Source organism: Astatotilapia calliptera, chromosome 2 (genome assembly GCF_964374335.1).
Source record: "Astatotilapia calliptera chromosome 2, fAstCal68.1, whole genome shotgun sequence".
NCBI lineage: Eukaryota > Metazoa > Chordata > Actinopteri > Cichliformes > Cichlidae > Astatotilapia > Astatotilapia calliptera.
This window is the reverse complement of record NC_137423.1, coordinates 25,596,439-25,604,716: the sequence shown is the minus strand read 5'-3', so window position 1 is coordinate 25,604,716 and position 8,278 is coordinate 25,596,439.

Genomic DNA, 8,278 nt, shown 5'->3' with positions numbered 1-8,278 from the left:
AAAAATCAAAAATCTACCTGATCATAGTGCACCTGTTTCAGAGCCTCTACCATTCTGATGTATTTTTAAACATCGGGCTCTTTTGACAAAAGAGGAACACACGACAAAGTGGGAGTCATTTGAGTTTAGGCGCCGCGAATGCACAAGCAGAAATATCGCCAGCGGAGAACAATGCATCTGCACAAGAGCAACAGAGCCTTAATGACTTCTCCCCGGTTCAGGTAGATGCGTGTGTATAGGAGAGGCTCTTTTATATCAGCACTTTAGGTCTAATCAGTGAGTAACAGCTTCCAGTAATCTCCAAAAACAGATTTCATTTAGAATAAATATGGAGTCGTTTTACAGGATGTACTTGCAGTTAATTCTCACCTGGAGTTATATTTTCGTGACGTGCCGCGAAGGTTGTTTGTCATGCTTTGTGTGTGGGCTTCTTTGATTTCACTTACTGTTCAGTCTGTTAGATGAATCTGGATGAAGTGTGTGTGTGTGTGTGTGTGTGTGTGTGTGTGTGTGTGTGTGTGTGTGTGTGTGTGTGTGTGTGTGTGTGTGTGTGTGTGTGTGTGTGTGTGTGTGTGTGTGTGTGTGTGTGTGTGTGTTTGTTGTTTTCTTTTTTCTCGAATGTGTGCCACTAATTAACAAATGAGAAAGTTTAACAAATCTGTGAAGCATTTTCATGTTTTTTTTTTTTTTTTTTTTTTTCTCTCTTCTAAAAATCTTAATTGGAAAGTCTTTGCTCAGGGTCTTTAACACACCGTTCCCTCCAAAGACCAAAGAGAAATAACAGAAGAGTGCATTTGCATAGGATGAGATCCTGTGTTATGTTTGATGAAGTGAAGAGCTGCAGCCGTTTGAGTTATGCTGAGGATCTGGCTGAACGCAGGCGGAGGCCGTGAGTGTCAATTCTCCTGGACTACAGTTCTGCAGCTCTTAAATAAAAACCGCTCTGCAGCCAACATCATGCTTGAATGGATGTGCCAAGACAGTCACCTTGGTAATAAGGATAATGATGCCATAATAATTCGCAGTAGCCGCCTGGCAGGGTTTAAATATGCAGACTCCACAGAGGTGAACTTGCTCGAGTATGTTTGTTTTTAACGGCTTTGGCTAATTCTGCTTTTGTATTCCTGTAATGCAGGGTAAAGCAGGAGGGAGAGAACGATGCTAATTACGCTTTGTCCTTTATCATAATGGCCTTGCATCAAGAAACACCTTCTTAATTTTCTCTGCTTCCCCCCTGTGGGTGCTTAAATCATTCCCGAGAAGGAGCCTTATACATACCATGAATGTACAAGTCTGTTATCAGCGTGGACCTACTGCTCCACATTCAGTTTGAACTTCCCTTTATCCTGATGCAGTGCAATGCATAACATGAATCGAGATAAGGAATGTGAATCAAGAGTATGCGGAGATGTTTTAATGTTCTTTTCTTGAAGATTTCTACATTTTTAAATATGTTGTAGCGAGCATGAAAGCGGATGAGCATTCCTTTTCCTCAATCTCCGTGTGTGTGTGTGTGTGTGTGTGTGTGTGTGTGTGTGTGTGTGTGTGTGTGTGTGTGTGTGTGTGTGTGTGTGTGTGTGTGTGTGTGTGTGTGTGTGTGTGTGTGTGTGTGTGTGTGTGTGTGGACCTACATTTATATGCAATCACAAAACCTTTTTAATTAGCAGATACAACCAGTTAACATCGTCCTGGTTTCTCTGTGTAGCTGAATATGTGGATCTTTTTCTTTAAATACACAAACTTGTCTGTTCAGGTTGGAATAAACCATTATCGATTATTCATTTGTACTGATTGAATTATCTGAATGAGCCTTTTAAAAATTGCTTTACAGGTATAATTCAGAGTGGCTGCCAAGTGCGTCGGATGACATGTCCTGCGAGCATGTTTAACAGAAATGAGCAGCACATCAGACATTTGTACGTCTTACCTCATCGTGTGCACGTGCTCATGTCACACAGAATGCAGCTTAACTGGCTCGTTTGCTAGCATATGAACAGCAATACCACACGTGTTAGTACCGACGTTCCCAAATCGAACACATTTGTGGTTTGAGCTGGTATGAAAACGCATTTGTGTTGATTTGGTGGGTTTTACAGAGATGACATTTATGAAGACAACTTGTTTGTCAGTCTGATATAAACCACCACAAAAATTTCTGAAGATCCTCTGTTTTCTTTGTTTGTTTGTTTTTTATGTTTAAAGCTTTGTGGATAACAGCAGAATAATACCACAATCGGCCGTATTTTTCCGATCTGCCTACTCCGAGGGGTAACCTCGTGAAGAAGTGTTGTAAATGAAAACTGTGGGACTTGGTCTTTTACACTGTATATTCTGTTAATACATGCCTCTTTCATATATTAAAGGATTATTGATAAAAGTGTTCTTTTTTTCCTTTGTGGTTTATGAAAATAATCATGAACGCTGGGCCTTATGTATTTATTTCTTTTGTCCGAAATCCTTATTCATCATTAATGACACATGAAAAAGGAATGAATGGCCAGTACATGAATACGTGGCCTTATGATGAAGCCTAAGTAGCAATAATAACATTTTTTTTCTTTCTTTCTTTTTTTTTTTTTTTTTTATGTAATAGGTCTTTCAGCAATCCTGACCCGTATTTGAGATTAAGTTATTTCTACTTGTACATGAAGTCTAATGTTACAGAATATTGTTTATGGGGAAGCAGGCCTACCTAAAGGGCAAAAGATGAATGCTAAACCTACTCATTTACTTACTCTGGGGGTGTTGTTAATGTCTCCTATGTTTACAAAGTCCTTTTAATTCATCATATTTGGATAAATTTAGCCAATAGAGGGAGACAAATAGTGATTCAGAGCTCAGATGCTGACACAGTGCTGCTGTGACCTCCTCTGCTAATCCTGAAAGTCAGAGAAAACGCCGTGCAAAAAGCTGTGCGTTTCTGTATTGTATTCTTGATGTTATTAGCTTTTGTAGAACAGCTCAGATCTATACAAACCCATCCCGTCGACCTGCTGTTGCAGCTCTGCCTTATGATAACAAGATCAAAGAGAAAAATTAATCAACTAGTTTAATCCGTGAACTTCAGAGACATTTTCTTACGCATCTCAGAGATGAAACACTTCATAGTTATGCACGCACTGCTGTTCTTTCCCTGGCAGTAAACAAATAACTTAACAGACAAATGTCACTGGTCTTTTCCATCTTTGTTACCGTTTCTGGCCACGGGGGAAAACGAATACACCGAAAGTCTTAACTTATTACCAAAAAAAAAAAGCATGCAGCTTCATGGACAGACCAGCCAGTACAGCTCCCTCTTTTCTGATTTGATTTAGAGCAGCTGCTACCATCATCTGTCCAATAGATTTGACTGACCTTGTGTTTTTATAGGCGCAGGAAGCATCTTAGGCACCAACAATTCGCTTTCATACCATACTGTAGTTCATCACTGAAAACCAGACCAATTGATATCATTTAAAAGACACAGTTCAGAGAGATCACTGCTCGATGCATGCTCCATTTCCTTTATGAGAGACGTTTAAAGATTTAATCTCCAGATTGTATCTCACATCTGGAAGGCTACATCAGACTCTGCTGCTTCTGCAGTCCCTATTGTTACTGCCTTTCATCTTTGAGAGGAAAGCAGAGCGCCTGACCTTCTCACCTTAAATAATATTAATCACAAGTGTTATGCTTGTAATCTTTTAAATTTGTTTTGATATTATTTTCCCCCCAAGTTCAGTGGAAAAAGTACGGGATGGGCATGATAACAGAACAATAGGGATAGATTTAATAACTTGCATAAGTAAAGCCTCTTGTTATATCCTTATCCCCCTTGTCCAATAACAGCGCTCACTACATCAAACCTTTCCTTCAATTCCCGTGATAAAATGAACAGATATTGAGCATTTAGTCTCTGGCAAAATAACTCAACAATAAAGGTTAAACAATAAATGACAATCAGATTTTTCAATAATAGAAATAAAGCAAAGCTGCAGTGTGAAAAGTGACCAGGACTACCAGCTTTATAATACTAGTAGTATTGATCTGAACCCACCCTTTTTTTTTGGTCTCACATCAACTCACTGAAAGCTGCCTGCTTGAAGTCTGGAAAAGATCATGGTCTGAGATTCATGCTACATGTGAATCATACTGCTGAGTCAGATCTACGTCGTAACTCACGCCATAACTGCAACCCAATTTTAACCCTGGACCGCAACCTCCTACTTAACCTGACGTGCACCTCCCGAGAAATCTAGCTACATGTCGGGCTGATGCATACCACAACGACTTAAAAAGCATGGAAGGTTACGCTGTAGGAATAATAGGAGTTTCCGGTCATCTGAAGCATTTTTAGAAAGCTCTATTTCATGTTCTTGCACAGTGCCAATTCCAAATCTAAAGATGCCAGCACCAACACCCATCGTACATACACTTCTTCAGACACATACATTAAACTGATAACAGCCTGACAGACCTATAAGGTCTCTTTTTGGGAGAGGACATCTCTGTATCCACGTAACATGAACAGAGCTTCTCCAGAGGGCTGTACAACAAAGCAGGGTTTGGGTTAGTGGGTTAACTGCAGCTTTTGAATGAAAGCTCTGAATGGTTTAGGACCAAAATACATCAGTGACCTCCTGACCCAGTATGAACCTTCCACATCCCTCAGGTCATCTGGATCCGGTTTTTTATCAGTTCCCAGAACCAGACACGGAGAAGCTGCATTCAGCTTTTATGCTCCATATATCTGGAACAAACTCCCAGAAAGCCCCAGATCCGCTGAAACACTGTTTATTTAAATCCAGGTTGAAGACTCACCTGTTCTCAGCTGCATTTGAATAAAGCACCAAATCCACACTGTATTACTTTTAAGCTTAAATTTCAAAACTTACATTTTAACTACTGATTTTATCTATTGTTTCTTTCTTTTTTCCCATTTTAAATCATGCTTTTTATTTGCTTTTGTTTTTTAGTGTCTCTGTAACGCACTTTGAATGACCTCGCTGGTGAATTGTGCTATATAAATAAACTTGCCTTGCCTTTTTCTGTATTGTAAAGGTAGCTCACTTTTTACTGGGGTGCATCCCCGCTAGAGTTTGCAGCATGGGTAACAGCGCTCTAATGCTCAGAAGCACTTTTTTCTTATGAAAAGAGTACCACCATTTGTCCCACAGACCTCAGCACGGAGCATGGCGAGTAAGTGGTTTTCTAGGTTTCTGAGACTTTCTAAACCCTCTGGCACTCCGTGGGAGATATAGATTCTCAGCAGAGATAACTTTACTTCTTGCTTCATTTCCCCCCCCAGCTGCTAGCTAGGAATTTAATCTTTTTTCATTACTAATTGTTACCCACTTGTTGGTCATATATAAGATTTGTCAGTTCAACACAGCCAGTGTTGCATCTAAAAGGGTAATAACTCTAGTCATTAAAGTCATTATAGCTATTATAGCCCACGGGTGGGCCCTGGAAGGTTAAAGAGTAGCACGGAAGTTATGGGGTTAAACTATCAAAATAACTTTTAAGTAGCTGGTACAGTTATTCTGCTGAGCACTGGGAAAAATGGAAACTTTATTCTGTTTTTGGCTTCTTTTTGTTTTCTCTATAAATCTAGCTTTTTATGTTAAAGTTAAAAAAGTTTAAAAAAAACTGTATTACTAAGTATACGTTTGACTTTTTTTGCTGCTTTCTTTTTTAGAACTATAGGAGAATAAAAGCGGTAGCTATTAAAACCAGCAGCAGTACCACTCATTGCCTTCAGGTGGCACAATAGTTTTAAAAACTATTAGCTTTACCTGTAGGTGGCACACTGTAGCTTTTAGTAGCTGGTCACTGCTCAGATCCATGAGAAGCTTGAAATCTAAAAAAAGTTTTTGTCTGAATTCATAAACATATGTAATGATAACCTGTTGCTGAATACTGCAGTTGGATCTTATTTACATAAAACTACAGGGCAGTTAAATCTGATTAGACACTCTTGTTGTTTGTGTTTAGGCTTGCAAAAAGTTGTGCTGAGTTATTTCATAAAGTGCAGTGCAGTAAGATTTCCCTCACTGCAGCCTGACTCACACCATAGCCCCCTAAAAAACATCATCAACAACAACAACATACATTTGTGTTCAGGTTGTCTAAATATGCAGTTAAGCAGCTAAATTGGATGCACACAGTTAGTAATTAGCTAATTAAATGGCACGGTGGGGCCTCTGTTTACCATCTTAAAGAAGCCGAATGGCCCCGATGTGACACTCAAGAACAAAAGCATCTTGTTCCTGAAGGCGTGACACCCTATAGCCCAGCCTGGATTTCTTCTATCTGAAATTGGATGAGTCAAAAACTCATGAGCAGAAACTAAGCTCCTAGCACAGATGAATGAAAAACACAGAGGTTTCACAGTCTTGGCCTAGCACAGCATTTCCTTCCTATGGTTCACATGGGAATGAAAGGCATAACTTTCCAGTGAAAGGTGTAAAAGTTTAAGCCCCCTGCATCCACTCTGATTGATCTGAACAAGCATCGAGGAACAACAATATCATTACGAGGCAGTGGGAAACCTCCTTGCGGTTCTCCACAAGGGGAGGGATCATGTCAGCCTGCAGAAAGAGATGATATTGCCTCTGGCATGGACAGAACTTGATTTCATTGATGTGTTCTATAGAAAAAAGCTTTCCCCACCAAACTGTCAAAGGCGCCCATTAAATAGCCGGTGACGTCAAATGTGCGTAAGCTAACTTAGAGAAACAGACATCACATGACAGCACTCTCGCTTTTTCATGTGGTATCTTCATGGAGGGGGGACAAGGGAGTCATTGACACATACTGCAGTTAAATAAAAAATCTTTGAAGTTTTCAAGTAAAAGCTTTTATTTTTTTTCTTTTGGGATTAAATGAAACATGCTGCTTTTGATTTGTTTTCTTATCTAGTGCGTGTGAGGAAAATGAACATCATTATTTTATCTTTTATCCTATAATCAGAAACTCCGCATTATTAGACAGCAATGGCCTCCACTTAGTCGAGACAAACACAGACATCAAATGATGTCATGATGTCTGCCCTTTGTTGTGATCTAACAGATCTGATTGGTTGTAATTGAATGAGTATGTTTCTCTTATTACCACACAAACTGAGATTGAAGCAGGGGCCAGTTGAAGTAACGGCAAGAGGGATTACAATGGCCCAAGCAGCAAAATCGCAGAATTGCTCTTTAGCTGCTGCCTCCTCAGTCTGAGGAATGTGCCGTAGGGTTAAGTTGAAGGAGAGAGCTTCTCAGGCCAACCATAAGTCACCCAAGTGGCTCTACTTTAAAGGCAGAATCCCACAAGAGCTAATTGCATGTCACCCATTTTTAGCCAGAATATTTATCTGAGCTATATATATTGATAGTGCTTCAAGGTGCTCGAAAAGAAGAGCAGGATGTGCGTGTGTGTCTATGAAAAAGACCACTTGTGCCGATGTATTTTTACCACTGCCAGCATTCAGCTCCTTTAATGAAGCAATAGTATTAATACTGTGCTGTAGAAATGCTCTGTTAAAAGCAAATGTTCTGCATTTACTTTACAAAAATGAACTCAAAATACTAAAATTAAAAATAGTAAATACATAAACTAGCATTAGTGGGTACAGTATGTTGAAAAAAGCAATACAGTTACCCGCTGTTAATTGTTAACATTATCAAAATTATATATATATTAAAGTTATTAAATAAATAAGAGGAAAAAGAGAAATATCATTTTGTGAAGCTGCAGCCAGGAAATACTTTCAAACAGAGTGACTTAAATTGATTAACAAAATAGTCTGCAATTAATCTTCTGCCAGTCAGCTTAATTGATTTTTAAACTGTTTGTTAAAAACAAAACATGTCTTTTTAAGATCTTCTTTTGTGTACAAAAATATACAAATTGGTAACTGAAGTTGTATCTTACTAACATTATTACTGTTAAACTGTTTTTTGTTTTTATTAAAGCAAGAAAATGGCATTATGGTTATTGTCAGCCTTTAAAATCTCCAAGTCTAACCATATCCCAAAATGATCTATTGGATTGGGATCTGGTGAATGTAGAGGCCATTTGAGTACAGTGAACTCACTGTCATGTCCATGAAAGCAGTTTGAGATGATTTAAGATTTGTGACATAGTGAGTTATCCTCTTGGAAGCAGCCATCAGAAGATGGGTAAACTGCGGGCTGAAAGACATGGATATCGTAACCAACAATACTTAGGCAGGCTGCGGAGTGTAAACATGCTCAGTTGATTCTAAGCGACTCAAAGTGTGCTAATAAAATACCCACCATAAATTTATACA